This window comes from Biomphalaria glabrata, chromosome 7, assembly GCF_947242115.1.
Source record: "Biomphalaria glabrata chromosome 7, xgBioGlab47.1, whole genome shotgun sequence".
NCBI lineage: Eukaryota > Metazoa > Mollusca > Gastropoda > Planorbidae > Biomphalaria > Biomphalaria glabrata.
The window spans coordinates 43,807,479-43,829,048 of NC_074717.1; the positions used below are offsets into that span (position 1 = coordinate 43,807,479).

At 39.2% G+C, this 21,570-nt stretch overlaps 2 protein-coding genes across 2 annotated transcripts in view; one reads left to right on the forward strand and one right to left on the reverse strand.

Moving 5' to 3' along the window:
- Positions 1–4,069, reverse strand: part of LOC106060938 (fibrinogen C domain-containing protein 1-like) — a 52,896-nt gene extending 48,827 nt beyond the window's left edge. The window contains exon 1 of the mRNA XM_056034517.1: positions 3,764–4,069. The gene's annotated coding sequence lies outside the window, so the exon portion shown is untranslated. The remainder of the gene's footprint in view (positions 1–3,763) is intronic.
- LOC106051503 (protein disulfide-isomerase TMX3-like) overlaps positions 1–21,570 on the forward strand; it is a 126,932-nt gene that overhangs the window by 85,231 nt on the left and 20,131 nt on the right. The window lies entirely within an intron of this gene.

A 21,570-nucleotide genomic window follows, 5' to 3' on the forward strand; every position in this document is an offset into this window, starting at 1 on the left:
AACAGGACAAACAATAGTGGAGTTTGTAGCATGTCGCTCTTGTCACGAAACAAACGTAGATACCATGTACATAGACTTTGACAAGACGTTCAATGTTTGACATGACCCCCGAGACATTTTTAGAAAATATCTTATTATGTTTGGAGGGGTACTAGAGGATTCGGAAGAGGGAGGTGGGTTGGAGGGGTTGGCGCAAAGAAGATGAAGTGATGGACATGGTGCCTGGTGGCGTGTGCGATGTCTACATCCTCTCGTGCCCGTCCTTCTAATGGTGTAACGTAGATACCATGTACATAGACTTTGACAAGACGTTCAATGTTTGACATGACCCCGAGACATTTTTAGAAAATATCTTATTATGTTTGGAGGGGTACTAGAGGATTCGGAAGAGGGAGGTGGGTTGGAGGGGTTGGCGCAAAGAAGATGAAGTGATGGACATGGTGCCTGGTGGCGTGTGCGATGTCAACATCCTCTCGTGCCCGTCCTTCTTATGGTGTAAGGAAGTCTAAGGAGGAGCTTCAAGTGATATGCAAACATTGGGACTCAAACACGCTGGCTTAGAAAAGTTAATGGTGTGTGTGTGTGTTTCTATGGTGACGGTGGGAAGAGGTTAGCGATTGATTGTCAATGATGCAAGATAAGCGGCGTTGTCGTCAGCGGTCTTTAGGTAGGAAGGATTTCTCCATGAGGCCAGAGTGAAAAGACGTGTTTTTTTTAGTGAGTTAGATTTTGTTTAGAATACCATTATCAAAGTCTACTACGTTTGTTTCATTGTATCTCAAATTGATTTTGTCCATATTGTAATAAAAGTTATGTATAATATTGTTCACCAAGAAGTCAGTCAAGTTATTAGAATACACTACGCCTACAGCGGATTAGTTGTCTACCAGAAGTTTGGTGCTACAAGTCAACGACCTCCACAACACATGTGATGGGTATTAGGGGGGCGGGGATCTAAACGTGCGTGCCAACATTACAATTTCAACTAGAAGGACTAGTGGGGCTACTTTCTTCACGTGGAATAGCGGGGCCAGTGTCCACTGTGGGACATCAAGGTACACAACATTCCCGGCGTTAGAGACAACGCCTTCTGATTTGAGTGTTGTGGAGTTTCAGGGAACTTTGAACATTCGCTTGTAGAGAGAGAGACTAATTGTAGCAATATGATTCATGCACACCATTCACACACTCGCGTGCGCCACACACTGCACACACATAAACAATCACAATTCTTTTTTTTTTTAAAGACTTCGTTTCAACAAAGCTAATCGTTCAGCGAAGTAGAAAATGTCAGAAGGAGAGAGAGAGAGAGAGAGAGAGAGAAGGAGAGTTATAGAGAGGGTGGTGGAAATGGGTGGGGGGGTTAGAAAAAACACACACTATAGAGAGGCAGAAAAGAAAGAAATGGTATAGTGAGGTAGTTATCACTACTATTGATATTCTAATAAGTAGATTACGCATTTGTCATAGTTTCTTATACTGTAACTGTATTCTATTGTATACAGTGTTTCTCAAACTTTTTTACTTTTGTCGCCCCTAGATACAAAAAAACATTTGCGTGCCACCTAGTCAGGGCGACTAGCGTTCTCTTTCATTCTGAGCTGCAGAAATGCATTCTCCTGGTGTCTACATTGGACTTTATATTTTTCTATAAAAAAAAAAAAAAGCACAGGTCAGGGAAAGCGAAGAAGGAAACTGCATTGGCTTTTAGTAAAAACTCGAGGGTCATTCTGGGAACATAAAACTTACATGTGTAATTGGCGTGATCGTCCGTTTCATTATCTTTGTGTTAAGCACGATTTTTACAAAGCTTATATCAACTCACTCTGTCTGTTTGTCTGCCTGGGCCAAAAGTTTGTACACGTTATTTCTCCGACACCCAATCTCGGATCAAGCTGAAATTTTGCCAAATTATTTCTTTTACCTGACAACACAAGAATCAATAACAAAAAAATAACCAATGAGTTCATTAACTATTGGTAATAAAGTACTTTGTTTTGGTATCCCAAACAATGGAAATAAATAGTACATGACTAAAGTGTTGGTATAAGCTGATTTAGTCTCCTTTTTAAATAGTCGTCTGAGGCTTATTACAAATTTAATTACATGACTAACTGAGACACTTAATACAAGCTTTCTTGTTTTTTTTTTAAAGTATTTTTTATTTTTATTTTGCTTGTTTGACCCCGTCATGCAAAAGTTGTCAACACTACGGCGCACCATAATTGGGGAGAAAATGGACGGTTTAGACATGAAAAACAAAGTCAAGCGGAATACATGAAATGAGACGTATTGCGGTGTTTTGTTTGAAATAACAACAGAGACACATTCGATATTGTTACAGACGCCTCTTGTAGAAACGTTAGACATTCGAAAAGGTCCCACTGAGATCAATGAAATGACCTCTCTTAAATTATTTCACTGTTTAAAACATTGTTACTAATGCTATTTATACTTATTTAAATATGGACTTAAATGAAAAAGGCACCTGAATTCTTTCAACGCTTTCGGGCCCCCCTCTCAGCAAGTTTCTCCTCTGCAGGTTGAGAATGGGGACACGCTCTAAACTTTTGAGAAACGCTGTTTTTTTTTTTTCATTTATCTCAAATCTTTGAGCCAAACACAAAATGTGAACATTTTCAAAGGTCATTTTAGCTGTTTAGTTCTTCCCAATTCATTGATCGCATGGTTGAAAGTTAAGTATTCCTCTCAGATGATGTAGAGTTCATCTGTTTCAATGGCTGACAGTTCACGAGGATGTCTCGTGGTCAGCACAACGTCCAGCCGCCTTTGCTTCCCCTAACTAAAGTAAGGTACCCATTAGAGTTGGGTGGTCTCACGGGCGAGATTCCGAGATTCGGACCCGAGACTCCACTTTACCAGTCAGCCACCGCGCCCCCCCCCCCCCCCCCCATCAGTAGAGTATTCATGAAAAGCAACAGCTAGTACCAAATAAAACATGGCCATCGTCATAGAATTACAAAAAAAAAAAAAAATGAAAGTAGCGAGGTGCATACTCAGTGACCTGCATGCCCACAAAAAAAAGAAGGTTTGGCTTTGTGACTGGAGCATTGAACCAAAAGACGCACCTACACCGCCTACACCACCGTAGTATTTCTAAATCTACCTGATACAGCAGAACTGAGATATAACTTAATGAGCAGATGCTACTTAGGGGGGGGGGTGTACATACCGAAATTTTCCACCCTCCAACTGTGCACAGTGCAAGAAATTAGTATTCGTTTAAGTTAAATAAATTCATCTCCCTCATCAGCAGTACTAACCAACGCCTATCAGTACAACAATTAGGCTCACACCTGGATCCACTGGCTTAACAAGAGAGGAAAGTGAGTTAGCCTTAAGTACTAACATTTGAACGTTGATAAACATTCTATAACATTTGTTCTTCTCCGTTTTGAATAATTACCTCTGTCATAAAATAATGTTAGGATACACACACAAACTAGACGCTGTTAGTATGGATATTGAAAGTCGTGTCTTGTAATAACTAGATCTAGTAGCATGTCTTAATAAAGAAAAAGAGCTTCTTTTTAAAGAAAAAGAGCTTCTTTTTCTTTCTCCAATTAAACATCTGTATAGCAATAAAAGACCAAATGAAATTAAGAAATAAAGACCATGGCATGTAGATCTAGAACTAGGTGATCTTTTGTGTTGTTGTTGTTTTTTTAAACAAGACACCACCTTTGTTCCAGGAGCCATGGGTACAGTCTAGACATGTAGATAAACTTAAGTTCGAACTTACCGTGAGCCCGTGTGTCAATCAGAAGTACAATCACTGGAGACAGGCGACTATACATTTTCTGACCTCGATGTAAACACGCGCTATAAATACATTCGCATGCCGCCGCTAAACGAAATAGTGCTGAGGTTACACTTTTTTACTTTTGCTATAATCTTGAGCCAATCAGCGCTAAATTCCCCCCTCTCCCTGGTGACGTGAGAAAATATGCCGGTCTTCCACGACAGCCGCGCCACTCCCAAAACCCCCCATCCAGATGCTTGACGCGTAAAGGCATTTGCTTAGCCTCGGCAGTTAGTTGCGGATGTGAATTAGCCACTTTGTGGCTGTGCCATTGCGGCGCTAACCATCCACCCACGCTCACTCGCCTCTCACCTTTGCAGTGGGCAACAAATGGGACTCGGCTGTTTCCCCCCACCCCCCTCGCAATGTTTATACATTGCATTGTGTGACTGTGGCAGCTAGAAGTATCTTACTCATTCATGCCTAGTAGTGCTGTCTACATTTCAGGTCATATTTTTTCAAGGAAGGTCAAGAGTTTAAATCCATGGCATTCTTTGCTGCCAAACGGATAATGTGTAAATATCAGAATCCACCCGTACCCCAGAAGTGGACATTTGGTTGACGAAATACGGTTAGGTCTTTTATTTGCCACTTAACACCCGACAAAACGTATTGAAGCCAAATGTCATACGGACTGTTAGGTCTTTCACTTGCAACATAACACCCGACAAAACGTATTGAAGCCAAATGTCATACGGACTGTTAGGTCTTTTACTTACAACATAACACCCGACAAAACAGATTGAAGCCAAATGTCATACGGACTGTTAGGTCTTTTACTTAAAACATAACACCCGACAGAACGTATTGAAGCCAAATGTCATACGGACTGTTAGGTCTTTTACTTACAACATAACACCCGACAAAACGTATTGAACCCAAATGTCATACGGACTGTTTGAGCCATCAAGTTTTTAGGACTTAGAGAAATGTATTTTGTTGAAATCATTCTGGTACTAGTGTCAGGTGTGATATGTCGAGACCAATCGTGATCGGAGGCCACGTCGATGATGCCCTACGACGTGGCTACCCGTGGGCAGTTTAGACCAATAGCTTGTTGCCATGTCACTGGCAGGACGTCACGACCTGTAACGTGGCAACAAGCTATTGGTCTGAACTGCCCATAGGTTGCGACGTCGCAGGTCAGCGTCTCGGATATGTTACATATTGACTAGCTAAAGGGGATCGGTCAATTGATTTGGTCGGTTAGATGGTCAGAGAGTTTCACTCCGTCAAAGAGAAGAACCACGACATTTAGATAGCATCCGTGACTAGCCGGCCTTACTTTTTACAAAGTTTATATCAACTCACTCTGTCTGTCTGTCTATCTGTCTGTCTGGTAAAAAGAACATTTCCCATTCTCGGATCAAGTAGAAACTGAGCACCATTTTCCCTAGTACCTGACAAGACATGAAACAAAACAAAAAATTAACCAATTAGTTAATTAATTAGTGGTGATGACTTATTTTGTTTGATCTCGAAATAAGGGGAATAACTGCTACTTAATGTGTATATATGGATTTAATCCCCTTTAACGATTTGACACGTTTTTCTCCCACTTCCCATTCACAGAGCAAGTTGAGATTTTTTTTTATAATTATTAATAGTCGATGACAATACACGAATTAATCCAAAAATTAACCAATTAGGGAATCAATTAGTACTCATTAATTAATTTCGTTGATATGGCAGAAAGGGAGATAAACCCTGCCATTTTCAAATGGCAGTAATTAGCGGTTCTTTCTCTAATATAAGCTTTGTTTTTTAATAGGTAATCTTTTTTTTTTCATCTGCTTGTTGACCTTTACAAATATATTTTGTAGCCTCCATCCACCATCACCTGCTATAGCGGAGATCTAGGACTTGTTATAAACATGCCTCAACTTAGCAAGATAAATTTTGTTAAACTTCAGTAATTCCCCAATTCAACTTGTACAATATATGATGCACTTAGAACAGCGGTTCTCAACCTTTTATGCTCGGCGACCCCTTTTTACAATCCCCCACTCTGCCGCGACCCCCCCCCCCCCCCACTCACACACAGCAATAGAAGAGTCGACAATATGCAATCCATATTTTTGATGGTCTTAGGCGACCCCTGGCGAATCGTCAATCGACCCCCAAGGGGATCGCGACCCACAGGTTTTAGAGCCCCTGACTTAGAAGGATTGTCTTTTGTTTTTTTTTCGTTAATGGTACGCCTATTTCTTTATTGGACGCTGGTTGGGCTGCTCAATAACTTTGTGTAGCTAATTTGTTTCCTCTGAGAACCGTTCCACTCTTACATGTGAAATAAGTTTTACAGGAATGCCATTATAAGATTTCTATCAACTTTTTTCTGAGTCATTAACACATAGTCCTTGAATCGCCCCAAGATGTACCGCAAGTTTTTCCACAAGTATTTAAGAATAATAAGAGAGCAAAGCTTCCTTCTGATATTTCTTTAGACACTACTTTGATACGTTCAAGTGTGCTCTAGTTCGTTATGTCGGCAGCTCCTAGAATTGTTAGAGTTTGTGACATTTAAAGACACAAATTAATAATCAATAATTACTTAATTATTTACAGCCCGTTACCCCACTGCAATCTGGAATAGATCTCTATTATTCCTTGTCTTGGGCCACCAACACTAAATCTCTATTATCCCCTGTTCTAGGCAATGATCCACTATCTTGGGCCATCCTTTTCATCTTGTTTCAGGTGTAACCAAACATTTTAAGTGTCCGCGTCTAGTTCGCCTTGTTAGTGTACGCCCTCTCTTTCTTGTGCCTTGTGGGTTTCTTTTCAGTGCTTGCCTTGTGGGTTTCTTTTCAGTGCTTGCCTTGTGGGTTTCTTTTCAGTGCTTGCCTTGTGGGTTTCTTTTCAGTGCTTGCCTTGTGGGTTTCTTTTCAGTGCTTGCCTTTGTGGGTTTCTTTTCAGTGCTTGCATTGTGGATTTCTTTTCAGTGCTTGCCTTGTGGGTTTCTTTTCAGTGCTTGCCTTGTGGGTTTCTTTTCAGTGCTTGCCTTGTGGGTTTCTTTTCAGTGCTTGCCTTGTGGGTTTCTTTTCAGTGCTTGCCTTGTGGGTTTCTTTTCAGTGCATGCCTTGTGGGTTTCTTTTCAGTGCTTGCCTTGTGGGTTTCTTTTCAGTGCTTGCCTTGTGGGTTTCTTTTCAGTGCATGCCTTGTGGGTTTCTTTTCAGTGCATGCCTTGTGGGTTTCTTTTCAGTGCATGCCTTGTGGGTTTCTTTTCAGTGCATGCCTTGTGGGTTTCTTTTCAGTGCATGCCTTGTGGGTTTCTTTTCAGTGCATGCCTTGTGGGTTTCTTTTCAGTGCTTGCCTTGTGGGTTTCTTTTCAGTGCTTGCCTTGTGGGTTTCTTTTCAGTGCTTGCCTTGTGGGTTTCTTTTCAGTGCTTGCCTTTGTGGGTTTCTTTTCAGTGCATGCCTTTGTGGGTTTCTTTTCAGTGCTTGCCTTGTGGGTTTCTTTTCAGTGCTTGCCTTGTGGGTTTCTTTTCAGTGATTGCCTTGTGGGTTTCTTTTCAGTGCTTGCCTTGTGGGTTTCTTTTCAGTGCTTGCCTTGTGGGTTTCTTTTCAGTGCTTGCCTTGTGGGTTTCTTTTCAGTGCTTGCCTTGTGGGTTTCTTTTCAGTGCTTGCCTTGTGGGTTTCTTTTCAGTGCTTGCCTTGTGGGTTTCTTTTCAGTGCTTGCCTTGTGGGTTTCTTTTCAGTGCTTGCCTTTGTGGGTTTCTTTTCAGTGCTTGCATTGTGGATTTCTTTTCAGTGCTTGCCTTGTGGGTTTCTTTTCAGTGCTTGCCTTGTGGGTTTCTTTTCAGTGCTTGCCTTGTGGGTTTCTTTTCAGTGCTTGCCTTGTGGGTTTCTTTTCAGTGCTTGCCTTGTGGGTTTCTTTTCAGTGCATGCCTTGTGGGTTTCTTTTCAGTGCTTGCCTTGTGGGTTTCTTTTCAGTGCTTGCCTTGTGGGTTTCTTTTCAGTGCATGCCTTGTGGGTTTCTTTTCAGTGCATGCCTTGTGGGTTTCTTTTCAGTGCATGCCTTGTGGGTTTCTTTTCAGTGCATGCCTTGTGGGTTTCTTTTCAGTGCATGCCTTGTGGGTTTCTTTTCAGTGCATGCCTTGTGGGTTTCTTTTCAGTGCTTGCCTTTGTGGGTTTCTTTTCAGTGCATGCCTTGTGGGTTTCTTTTCAGTGCATGCCTTGTGGGTTTCTTTTCAGTGCTTGCCTTGTGGGTTTCTTTTCAGTGCTTGCCTTTGTGGGTTTCTTTTCAGTGCTTGCATTGTGGATTTCTTTTCAGTGCTTGCCTTGTGGGTTTCTTTTCAGTGCTTGCCTTGTGGGTTTCTTTTCAGTGCTTGCCTTGTGGGTTTCTTTTCAGTGCTTGCCTTGTGGGTTTCTTTTCAGTGCTTGCCTTGTGGGTTTCTTTTCAGTGCATGCCTTGTGGGTTTCTTTTCAGTGCTTGCCTTGTGGGTTTCTTTTCAGTGCTTGCCTTGTGGGTTTCTTTTCAGTGCATGCCTTGTGGGTTTCTTTTCAGTGCATGCCTTGTGGGTTTCTTTTCAGTGCATGCCTTGTGGGTTTCTTTTCAGTGCATGCCTTGTGGGTTTCTTTTCAGTGCATGCCTTGTGGGTTTCTTTTCAGTGCATGCCTTGTGGGTTTCTTTTCAGTGCTTGCCTTTGTGGGTTTCTTTTCAGTGCATGCCTTGTGGGTTTCTTTTCAGTGCATGCCTTGTGGGTTTCTTTTCAGTGCATGCCTTGTGGGTTTCTTTTCAGTGCATGCCTTGTGGGTTTCTTTTCAGTGCATGCCTTGTGGGTTTCTTTTCAGTGCTTGCCTTGTGGGTTTCTTTTCAGTGCTTGCCTTGTGATGCTAGTTGGCGATTTGCACGAAGTGTGTCCGAGCGAGACCAATCATTACAGTAGACCTCAACACTGACCTGCGACGACGCAACCTGTGGGAAATGGAGACCAATAGCCCTCAAAGGTTTGACGCGGCAACGAAGTATTGGTCTAAACTTTCCACAGGCTGTGACGTCGCGGCTCAGTGTTGAAGCCTTCTGGAACGACTGATCGCGGTCCATTGTTTCGCTGTTGGATTATTTGCTGTTTTGAAGGTAGTTTGGTGTTTAGAAATCTGATAGTTTGTGTTGTCTTCAGCTATAAATCACAAACCATTTGAAGCAGTGTACATTTCCTTTCATTCGCTGTTCATCTATTTAGAAAATGCGAGGGAGTCCAAGGGAAATAACCTAGTTTACCCTAGTTTATCCTTGACTGGGTTAAGCCCCTTGGGTAAACTTTGAGAGCACATAAAGTCACAAATACAAATGCGCGTTTGAAAAACGAAAAGCATTTACCTGGAGACTAAATCAACTTATCCGTGGGACACATTCTCTCTTTATTGCATTTAGCAAACTAGAGATCACGAGAACAATGCAGGAAATATTGAATTTTTTTTTTGTTGAAGTATGGAGAATAGGCCACGGGCACGTGTTTCTGATTGAAATGTCGAAGTATATGTTTCCTGTAAAAAAAAAAAATGGTTTAAACGACACATCTCTGCTGCAGTTTCCGAATGGGCACGCCCAACGCAAACGCGACATATATCGAGGCATATATTTACGCATGTGTTCTTTTGGCCGCTAGGAATGTAACACATTGATTGACAGCCGTGGCTCTTGTGTCGGTAAAGGTTGCCAACCAATAAACTAGTTAGTTCTAACCCACGAGTTTTTTTTTTGTTTTAAATCCCAAGATATACATTTTTTTTCCCTCTTCTTCGTCATTTTCTTTGTCTTCTGCTATCTCTCTCTTTCTCTCTCTCTCTCTCTCTACCTCTCTCTCTCTCTCTCTTTCTCTCTCTCTCTCTCTCTATCTCTCTACCTCTCTCTATCTCTCTCTATCTCTCTCTCTGTCTCTCTCTGTCTCTCTCTCTCTCTCTCTCTCTTTCTCTCTCTCTCTCTCTCTCTACCTCTCTCTCTCTCTCTCTACCTTTCTCTCTCTCTCTATCTCTCTCTCTCTACCTTTCTCTCTCTCTCTCTCTCTCTACCTCTCCCACCTCCAATGTAATGAAGGTAATGGACCATTCAATTCTCTATAAAATGTTTCCAAGGAGTGATTTAAAATGTTCCCAATGTTTGTGTATACATTTTAGTTCTGCTGGTCCTGGCCAAACGTAAGGGTACAATGTATCAAAGTAAAAAAAAAAAACAACAAAAAAACGTGCGGAGTAATCTGCTGAATAACAAATTGTAGAAGGTAGTACCATCCAGTTGAAACAATATATAAACAGTGTCAGAGCGCAGACTTTCATTTTGGTCCATCATTGTCGTTGTCGTTATTCTGTCATCTAAATTGACAATCTTCGTATGTGTAGTCTGTGATCTAAATAGACAATCTTCCTATGTGTAGTCTGTGATCTAAATAGACAATCTTCCTATGTGTGTCTGTGATCTAAATAGACAATCTTCCTATGTGTAGTCTGTGATCTAAATAGACAATCTTCCTATGTGTAGTCTGTGATCTAAATAGACAATCTTCCTATGTGTAGTCTGTGATCTAAATAGACAATCTTCCCATGTGTAGTCTGTGATCTAAATAGACAATCTTCCTATGTGTAGTCTGTGATCTAAATAGACAATCTTCCCATGTGTAGTCTGTGATCTAAATAGACAGTCTTCCCATGTGTAGTCTGTGATCTAAATAGACAATCTTCCCATGTGTAGTCTGTCATCTAAATAAACAATCTTCCTATGTGTAGTCTGTCATCTAAATAGAAAATCTTCCTATGTGTAGTCTGTCATCTACATAGACAATCTTCCTATGTGTAGTCTGTGATCTAAATAGACAATCTTCCTATGTGTAGTCTGTGATCTAAATAGACAATCTTCCTATGAATATCGTCCGTCGGCTACTAGATTCTCAATTTTTATTTCTATACTCTTTTTACCTGTGTCCTGAATCAGCCCAGGAAACCAATGTCTTTGCAGAGTTCATGTCTCTAATTATCATGCACGACTAGATTAACACATGCACAGGACATAATTATCTTCTCTTTTGAACGAAAGTCTGTAATTGATACAAGCTACAGTATAAGATTGTCCATGCGTTTTCATCCTGTTTGGTAGATTTGTATTTCAAAGCTTATTCAGTTGATTCAAGGTTTTGATATGGAATCGTGATTGGTACCACTTGAAAATGAGACTCAAGAGTCGCAAGTTGGACACCACAAGCTCGTCTCAATGTCTATTTATAGTTAGAATGTAAGAGGGGAAACAATGAATTGGTCTAATGGGAGTGGGGGAGGGGAACACGTGACCACATTGCATATATATTCTTTAGCATTCCATCAAATGTTATTGTGACCCAAAGTGAGGCTCATAATACTATTACACTTAAGTGGGATGAAAAAAAAGTTCCATTCTAAAGATGTCTGGTTTAGTGTGTGTTTAGAATCCTGCCAGTAGCCTCAGATGCAGATTTTATTTTTTTTTAGTGAAAAATGAAACAAGGAATGTACGTTTATAATATCTAATACACCAACATGTATTTCTTTAAGCTGTGCCCGCCCCTCTCCCCCGCCAATCCAAGGGGAAGTAACTTGGACAATAACACAAAGCAAGAGTTATCCCTTCATATGTCTTCATTATCTGAATGTTTACATAAACATTATTGCAGTGCACACTTCTGACTTAACTCAAACTGATAGCTTATAATATTCCTAGCACTGAACCAGGAGGGGCTAGTATCTGGTAGAGATCCGCAGAGTTTGCGCTCTTGTTTTCTTGTGTTGTTTTTTCGCAACCTGTTATTTCAAATATTTTCAACATTTATTTGTATTCAACATTCTTCCTTTTTTTTTTTTTGCTAAGTAATTTGTTGTTAGTGTGAAACAACATTCTTCTTTTTTGCTAAGTAATTTGTTGTTAGTGTGAAACAACATTCTTCTTTTTTTGCTATGTAATTTGTTGTTAGTGTGAAACAACATTCTTCTTTTTTTGCTAAGTAATTTGTTGTTAGTGTGAAACAACATTCTTCTTTTTTGCTAAGTAATTTGTTGTTAGTGTGAAACAACATTCTTCTTTTTTTGCTATGTAATTTGTTGTTAGTGTGAAACAACATTCTTCTTTTTTTGCTAAGTAATTTGTTGTTAGTGTGAAACAACATTCTTCTTTTTTTGCTATGTAATTTGTTGTTAGTGTGAAACAACATTCTTCTTTTTTTGCTAAGTAATTTGTTGTTAGTGTGAAACAACATTCTTCTTTTTTTGCTAAGTAATTTGTTGTTAGTGTGAAACAACATTCTTCTTTTTTTGCTAAGTAATTTGTTGTTAGTGTGAAACAACATTCTTCTTTTTTTGCTATGTAATTTGTTGTTAGTGTGAAACAACATTCTTCTTTTTTTGCTAAGTAATTTGTTGTTAGTGTGAAACAACATTCTTCTTTTTTTGCTAAGTAATTTGTTGTTAGTGTGAAACAACATTCTTCTTTTTTTGCTAAGTAATTTGTTGTTAGTGTGAAACAACATTCTTCTTTTTTGCTAAGTAATTTGTTGTTAGTGTGAAACAACATTCTCCTTTTTTTGCTAAGTAATTTGTTGTTAGTGTGAAACAACATTCTTCTTTTTTTGCTATGTAATTTGTTGTTAGTGTGAAACAACATTCTCCTTTTTTTGCTATGTAATTTGTTGTTAGTGTGAAACAACATTCTTCTTTTTTGCTATGTAATTTGTTGTTAGTGTGAAACACTATTTCATACGAGCATAACAGAGGTGCGCCCCCCCCCCCCACACACACTTTCAGTGGCATAGAGCAAAGTAGTTGGCAGCTGGTGGCATCTGAAAGAGGCTTTTGGAGAGCTCTCTGCAAGGCTGCGGGACTTACATTTGAGACCCAAAAGAAAAGCCCATATTGAAGACAGGCACAGAAGACGAAAAGAAAACTTAAATAGACCCTTGGCGCATAACGGCTTTGTCTGCATCAGATGTGGAAAAATATGCAGGTCAATGCACTCATCATTAACCTTCGAAATGGAAATCGATTTTCCTAACAAAAAAAAAAAAAAAGGACAGTTGGTGTAGATCTATATCGTAGGGAAAGGAATGACTAGCTCGTTGGCCACACGGGAAAAACTCTGGTTTGACCGTTCTAAGTTTAAAAAGTAAAGAAATAAATTTTAATTTGGCAAGAGAGCGAGAGATTTATCTTGAATGGACTCGACTGTCTTCGCGTATTTCCGCACGTAGGCATTATTCATTAACTCTTTCTCTCCTAACTGACGCTACCAACGTTGATTCCACCAGAATGTGGTTTAAAAAGAGGTTCATTAATTTATGTTCAGGGACATCGTGTGCATCGTCTTCTAGATGTAAAGGCCTTTAACTGAAATATTATAAAGTGTAGTAGATCTTTACATTCGCTTGACCAGGATTCTTTCTCGGGGGGGGGGGGGGGGGGGGGGGGGTTGCGGGCTAAAAAAAAAAAGTTTCATTTTTAAGAATCTTACATTCATTTATTATTAAGAGAAAAATAAATAATCGCTCTATAAGCTGTATAAACGAGGTATCCTCTGTTGTTTTAATATATATATATATATATATATATATATATATATATATATATATTTTTTTTTTATTTTTTTTATTTTTTTTTTTTTAATTTTTGTTTTTGTTGTTGATGTTATGGGTTGCGCCCAGCCACGTGAAATACTGCACTCCTCCTGCATCTTCAGACTCGAAGACAAGCCTAACAGATATAGTTTAGAAACTGTCAATAGATTACTTTTCAATATGATAGTTTTAAACGTGGGAAATCCGGGGTTAGACAGAGACTTCAGTGGGCTTTGTAGGCACCACGTGACCTGACATGTGCCGAATAACAAAACAACACTAAATAAACTGCTGATGGCAGTGGCTCTTGCAAAAGGTGTGTGTGTGGGGGGGGGGGTGCTGACCGCCTCTTTAACTCGCCATAATGAACAAGTTTATTGTTTTTTGTCTATTCCTCTATTGCTGTGTGTGTGTGCGGGGGGGGGGGTTCGCGGCAGAGTTAGGGATTGTAAAAAGGGGTCGCCGAGCTTAAAAGGTTGAGAACCGCTGACCTAGATCTTTCTAGATAATATATATATATATAAATATGAGATGAGACGATGTTCAGTTACTGGATCTAGATCTAAACATTAAATTATATGTTAAATAGGTTAGGGTTGAGAAAAAAACTTTACTTCTTATAACTACTATACAAAACAACGCCTTGTTTCAGCTTTTTTTTGAAGTTTTTCACGACATTTGTTGTAGTGTTAGAGATGTCCATGTCCAGTCTACGTATAATATATATATATATAGGTCTGTGTTAACGACATTTTTAGCAGTGTTAGAAATCTCCTTGTCGAGTCTACGTATAATATATATAGGTATGTGCCTTTATCTTACATAACAACCCCACACAACTCTACACAGATAGGAAATAGCTACGTGCCTAGGTAAAGAGCCGACAATACAAGACTTGAGTCTCTAACACAAACAAGGTTCGCTGAAGTCTCTGTTTCAAGTGTCCTATGTTCAGGGCCTGTGTTGACATATTGCACAAAACATCATAAACGAACATTGACTGAGATCAGATTCTATGTTTTTTTTATCAGGCTTATGTTTGGGGGTGAGGCGGGTAGTATTGGAGCATAGATTTGGGGGGGGCAGGATCGGGCAAGGCAAAAGCGAGGAAGGCGTTAGGGAAAGAGAGGCAGACGAGAAATGGATCACGTGGAGGAGGCCATGATGAACTCAAGCTGAAGACATGGGGTAGAACAATCAAAATGTAATTGAGGCGAAGAGGTGTTATGGTAATGCTGTATCTTGTCACGTCCTAGTGATTGTAGATCTAGTGACTTACTTGCAAGCTCAATAGGAGTAGATTACTTAAGTACTATTTATTTTAAAAAAATGCACTAAATGGGTAGAGCGAACAGGCGTAATGGTACCTTTGAATATAATGCACATTCCTCATCCCATATGCTAGGACAAATTTGTACAAATACTTCTTCTTCCCTAGTGCTATTAGAGCATGGAATGGGTTGCCTGAGCTAGTCAGGAAAGCCAGTGACTTGGCAGAATTTAAGTCATTGGTTAATATGCGTGACTGAATGGGCTAGGCATTTCTTGGACTAGTTATTTCTTTGACTAGCCATTTCTTGGACTAGTCATTTCTTGGAATAGCTGTTTCTCGGAAAAGTCATTTCTTGAACTAGTCATTTCTTGGACTAGCCGTTTCTTGGACTAGCCGTTTCTCGGAATAGTCATGTCTTAAACTAGTTATTTCTTGGACTAACCATTTCTTAAACTAGTCATTTCTTAAACTAGTCATTTCTTAAACTAGTCATTTTCTTGGACTAGTCATTTTCTTGGACTAGTCTTTTCCAGCAAATTTCGTCCTTCCAGTGGGTTTGTAAGATTGGCTTTTACTAGAAGAAATGATTATGTCTTTTGCTTTAAAAAGTGGTTCATTTTCTGATCTCACTCTATTAGTGGTATTAGTTTGATCAAACACTGTACTCACTAATGAGCTTGTAACGGCATTCAGCTAGTCCTTCAAAATAAAATGATACAAGTACATTTTGAAATTCTACATTGTTCCTCAGCCTGTCCTCAGGATGTGAGATCCGCTACACTAAGGTAATGGAGGATTCACTGGCATTGGCTCGATCAGCCATCCCCAGTTATGTGTTTGCTAATGGTAAGCTCAGAGAATCGTGTCAGCGAATGTGGTGTTTAGATGTTGATGCACGAAAGGGGGGAAGAGTAGGCTGTCACCCTGCAGAATCCATCCAGTCTTTTCTGACTCAATGTTTGTAAACACAGCTTAGCGGTGCACTTGGTTGACCTTCGGAAAGACTTTCATCGTGAGCAGAAGCTCGTGTACATCGATACAACTCGCCTAAGTTTGACATGCAGGCACTTAGCTCTTTCAACTGAGATTTATATCTTTCCACCCAATTTTTTAGAAGCTCTCCACTCTTCCTCTGGCTTTCTATTCTTCCACTGGCTTTCCACACTTCCACTGTTTTTTCACTTTTCCACTGGATTTCCACTCTTCCATTTAGATTTATATCTTTCCACCCGACTTTTTAGAAGCTTTCCACTCTTCCACTTAGATTTATATTTTTCAACCAAAATTTTTAGAAGCTTTCCACTCTTTTACTGGCTTTCCACTCTTCCACTGAGATTTATATCTTTCCACCCAACTTTTTAGAAGCTTTCCACTCTTCCACTTAAATTTATATTTTTCAACCAAAATTTTTAGAAGCTTTCCACTCTTTTACTAGCTTTCCACTCTTCCACTGGCTTTCACTCTTCCACTTAGATTTATATCTTTCTACCCAACTTTTTAGAGATTTTCCAAATCACCGAATCATCTTACAGTTGAATCATTTTGCATTAGAAAAAATTCAAACATTTGTAACCCTCCGGTTGTTACACGTTAAAATATACTTTCCAGTTGGAAACATGATCCAGCTGCTGGTATACTTTCCAGTATAAGAAGTCGGTAGGCAATCATGAAAGTGTCAACGCAGCAGCCAAAATATTCCAAATCTAACAAAGCAAAAAACGTTTCTTCTGGTCATGTCAGCACTTCTTACCGTCCGACTTGTCGCTTTTTCCAATTGGGGGCTATGACATCTGCTCATGGCATATCAATGACGTGTCAGCAGCTTAAGACTCTCAGCTCAACGTGTCCAAAATCTAGGAAGAGAACCTTTTTTTTTGGTCATTACTAAAGAAAGTGGATTGTTTTTTTTTTAAATAAAAAAAAAAACAGGTTAAACTCACACACTGACTGACTGACAGACATATTGTGATCCCCCCCCCCCCCATCATCCCGAAGAAAAATTGTGTTAGCGGAAAATCTTCCAAACAATACGGTGACTAGACTAAGTTGCAAGTCTTCTAAATAAAAACAAAAGACTGTGAACAAACACACACACAAAAAAAGTTATTTTGTTTATTTTGCCGTGACCTGATCGTTACTTCATCATCCGCTGCATCATGGGAACGGTTTTACCCCAAAAAAAAAAAATTTTTTTTAAAGGGGGAGGGGGGGGGGAGGAGGGTCTCAAATTACGAAAATGCAACTTCCAGTGCACCAAGGGCATTACGTTACAACTTCTTGCAACAGAGGATGTTTGTTGTGTGTTTTTTGACCTAAGCGTAAGTTGTCTTTATCGGAAACGCATTGAGGTTGAAGATAAATAGCATTAAAAATAAAGAGAAACAAAACATGATAGAAATATAAAGATAAAACTAGATTACAATAAAATAAGATAGGATAAAAAAAACATGATAGAAATAAAGCTTTACTAACAATGGATTAGGCATTTTGTGATATCATTTCCAGGAAAATCGTTATAGCCGTTTTCGAGAACCGTGTCCGCCCAGGTTTTTCTTTTTGACTTTAAGAAGAATCAGCAAGCTGAATAGAGGACTTGGAAAAATACAATTTGTAAAATCTATCGACAGTTATAGATATTTCTTAAAGCTTAACAAATTGCATAACTCTTGAGGTTAGCTGAATTATATCATTGATATTTTTAGCTTTCAGAATTTAGCTAAATGAAATCATTGATAAGTGTAAGCTTTCAGAGCTTAGCTAAATGATATCATTGATAAGTGTCAGCTTTCAGGGCTTATCTAATTGATACCATTGATAAGTGTCAGCTTCCAGAGCTTATCTAAATGATACCATTGATAAGTGTCAGCTTTCAGATTTTATCTAAATGATACCATTGATAAGTGTCAGCTTCCAGAGTTTATCTAAATGATATCATTGATAAGTGTCAGCTTCCAGAGTTTATCTAAATGATATCATTGATCAGTGTCAGCTTCAGAGTTTATCTAAATGATATCATTGATAAGTGTCAGCTTTCAGAGTTTATCTAAATGATATCATTGATAAGTGTCAGCTTTCAGAGTTTATTTAAATGATATCATTGATAAGTGTCAGCTTTCTATACAAATACATTTCCTGAAGCTCCTAAAGGAGAACTTTGTTTTAAGTGAACCAGTTCAAGGACTCTGCTTTGATCTCACCTCATTCCGTCAAGTCAGAGGCTTTCTAACTGACTAAAAATACAAATTATCGGAGTGACCTTAGCCGCCCATCAACCAGGTGCCTTTCACTTGTGATCCATCTGTTGTAAGACTGTTAATGCTCGCGACCTGTTACGCCACGAATCCTCGACTTATTTGACTTCCAATTTTTTTTTCTCCTGCTCCAGCATCAGAGTCTAGTAACTAGGTACTAAATGGAAGGGAGAGAAATAGCACTGGAAAGACGAGCTTATCAAAACAAACTCACAATAAAGATCCGTTGGTAAAACAAACTTGGGAAAAACCCACCAACACACAATTTTTATTTTTGGAGAGGGGAGGGAAAATCGAATTTCAGCAATAATTGCAATATTGATTTTATTTTTTAAATGACAATAAGTTTGTATTTTTTTGGTTTAAATTCTATTTTTACTCGTAGTTGCTAAACTTGTTAATGAAATAAAGTTTCGTTCTATGAGTATCATCATGAGTGAATGCTTTCATTTCCTGGACTATCCAAGCCTCCAATCTCTGACGTAGACAAAGACGCTAAAGTACAACGGTGTTATAATTAGAAGAAAGGGAATTTCCCTTACATAGACCATTTCTACTTTCTTTTTTCACCACGTACTCACATACACGTGCGCAGCCGCAGACACGCGCGAGATCCTGTAACCTTGATCTTGGTACGCCTAAACTATCATTTGTTGGATTCTTTCCCTTTATATGTAGGACATATTTTTTTTTTCTGCATCGGATTACTTCAAGCAAGAAATGCAAGTTATGACGTCTTATCTTTCCTCTCTATTCCTCCCCCCCCCCCCCCCCCCATTTTTGAAACTATTTCGTTTTGACGTTACACTAACTTTAGACTGAGAGATGGAGGTAACGAGCTATTGGTCTAAACTGCCCACAGGTAGTGACGTTGCAGATCAGTTTTGAGGCCCTCTATAACGAATGGTCTCGGCTTAACTTCAAGTCTGAACCTGGACCTGTAGGTCTGCTCCTGAACAAGGGACATAACTCAGAGCTTTTCAAACCCTACTTTATTTATTCTTTCCTCCCCTTACAGCGCTCAGTTCGGTGTAATACTTTTGGACACAAGCCTAGACTTTGAAAGGCACACATTTGTGTTTGTTGTTGTATATATTTTGAAATTTAGAACTGAGTGTGTTTTTGAAGAGAGAAAGAGGATTTTCATTTTCCTAACACCTTAGCCAAGAGTGAGAACAGTTTGAGGAGCGATGACCCTCTTCACAGTGATGCCGTGTTTAAAGCATCTAGCGCCAAAACGATCACTGCGTAAAAACGGCGGCGCCAAAACGTCCTACTTCGCCGTGACCACGCCCCCCCCCCCCCCACTTTTCACCCCCAAGACTCTTCCGTAATTAAAGGGTTAGGGAAAGGGATAGCAAAATTACAATTAATTGCATCCTCGAGATTGATTGAGCGAGCCGTTGAAATAAAAACATCCCCCCCCCCCGGCCCATGCGTTGTAATACAAGAATTTAACGAGCGCGCTTCACCACGTTTCTAAAGCTTAGCGTCTGGCCTTTAGGCCGAACCTCTGAACCATCACTATGCAGGTCTACGTCACGGACACACACCAGAGTCATTGAAACGGACAGACACTCGCCACATTTTTCTCCCCTACCCAAGAATCTAGAAGTTTCTTTTTCCACGCGCACGTGCATAAGATCTCTCTCTCCCCCCCCCCCCCCATCTTTATTGATATCGCCTTGTTTCAACTACGTGTTATATAAAGTCAAATGGTAAAGGGATTTAGTCTTAACTCTCTCTTTCTCCGGACTGACGATACCAACGTTGATTTGACCCAATTAAATTAAACTAATTTTTTGGTTTTATAAACTTTAATTTGTGTTATATGAAATGAGCATGTCTTCTTCTATAAGTATATACCTAATATAACATGTCCTGATTACATACAAAAAAAGTTATTGAAGTTTAATCATAACATGGTAGTGAAAAACAAATGAGCAAAATTAATAGTTTTGTCGCAACATGGAAAATAAGTACAGAAAGAAAAAGTGAAAGACTTCCTGCATTTCTTGATTGAAACAGTGGTAAAGAGGATATACAATTGTTATCAGTATTATATACTAGAACCTTCAGAACAGATTGCTGTATGGTGTTCTTGTCAGAGCGTGTTTAGCGTTCGTTTTAGATTTGGTTTATTTGAATAGTGTACGAAGAAACAATACTTTCAGTTATGTCAACTTTATTGTCAAAGTCTTGGAGATCAGCTATTGATAGACTTGTTACATGTACACACGAATGGAAACTTCAAGTTTATTGTTGTTGTTTTTTTACACTGCTTATTTTCAAGTCACTCTGTCTGTCTGTCTGTCTGGTTCAAACACGTTGTTTCTCCTACTTCCCCAGTCTCGTATCAAGTTGAAACTTTGCAGTTATTCATTGTTCCTATTAAAACATTAATTAATCCAAAAAATTACCAATTAGTTAATTATGTTTGATATCGATAAAGGGCAAAAAATCGTATGGTATAGTATTGAAAGACATGGCAGTAACTCTGGATTTCTTTCCCTTAGATAAGTTCAAATATTTTTTTAAAAGTATTGTTTTTTAAATATTTGCTTGTTTTTCTTGTGTTGTTTGAATGATATTATTCAACTCTAAAATGTTCGTACTTAATTAATTAATCATAAATAATGGTCTGCATAGATGTCAGTTTTAGAGATGAAAATGTGAGAACCTCTGACCAGGTGTTTAACCACCACCATTTCTTCTGGATATTCTGACACGTGACACCTCCTCGTGGTCATTGTCTCTGCCAAGTTACAACATTCTAATCCTTATTTGTTAGACGCCTGAGGAGAAGTTCTTGGGTGTACTCTTAATCTTCTTTGTTTTTCTAGTGTAGTCAAAATCAATGGTGGGAAGCGTGGTCGAGAGGCTAAGTGCGCTTGAACTTGGCTTGGCTACCTAGACGGAGGCTCGAGGTTCGACACATGGTGCCTAAAGGATGCACGGAAAACCAACTCCTAGATACCCCCATCCCCCCCCCCCCCCACTGGTCCACAACTGAGATTGGACCAAAAGCGCTCTGAGCGTGCTATAAGCAAGAAAGTAGCGCTATATATAAGAGCTATAATAATAATAATAATAAAATTTCACTACGGTGTATGTACCTCACGTGATAGTGTGAATTTCAAAACACGCAAGATCGCATCCAATTTCAACGCAGCCATTAAAGCAGTAACAGCGAAACACATTCGAAGATCCGATCCAGTATCATCGCATGTAGATCACATCAAAAATTTAAAGTACGTAGATCACATCCAATTTGAGTGGAATGATTTCTATCCATTTGACTTGGATCAGAAGATAAACTTTGTTCTCAGATCATGAAGCAGATTAGCGGCATTTCTTATTTATTTTAGTTTGTTAAAAAAAACAACCAACCCTAAACAAGTGCGCAAAGAGCCGTGTGGTTTATCGTGGTATAAGTGGAGACATTAATTAATAGTCACATGGATTTGAAATGTCACTTGTTTCTATAGAATCAAGATGGTCTTTCAGCTCAGAGTTAATTAAAAGTTGAAGCAGCCACACCTCATTCTTAACATGCACAAACACAGCAAGAATGTCAAGGTCGGCTAATTTTGTTTTTTACTTTCCCACAAACATACAGAAAAATGTGTTTTAAATATTTGAATTCAA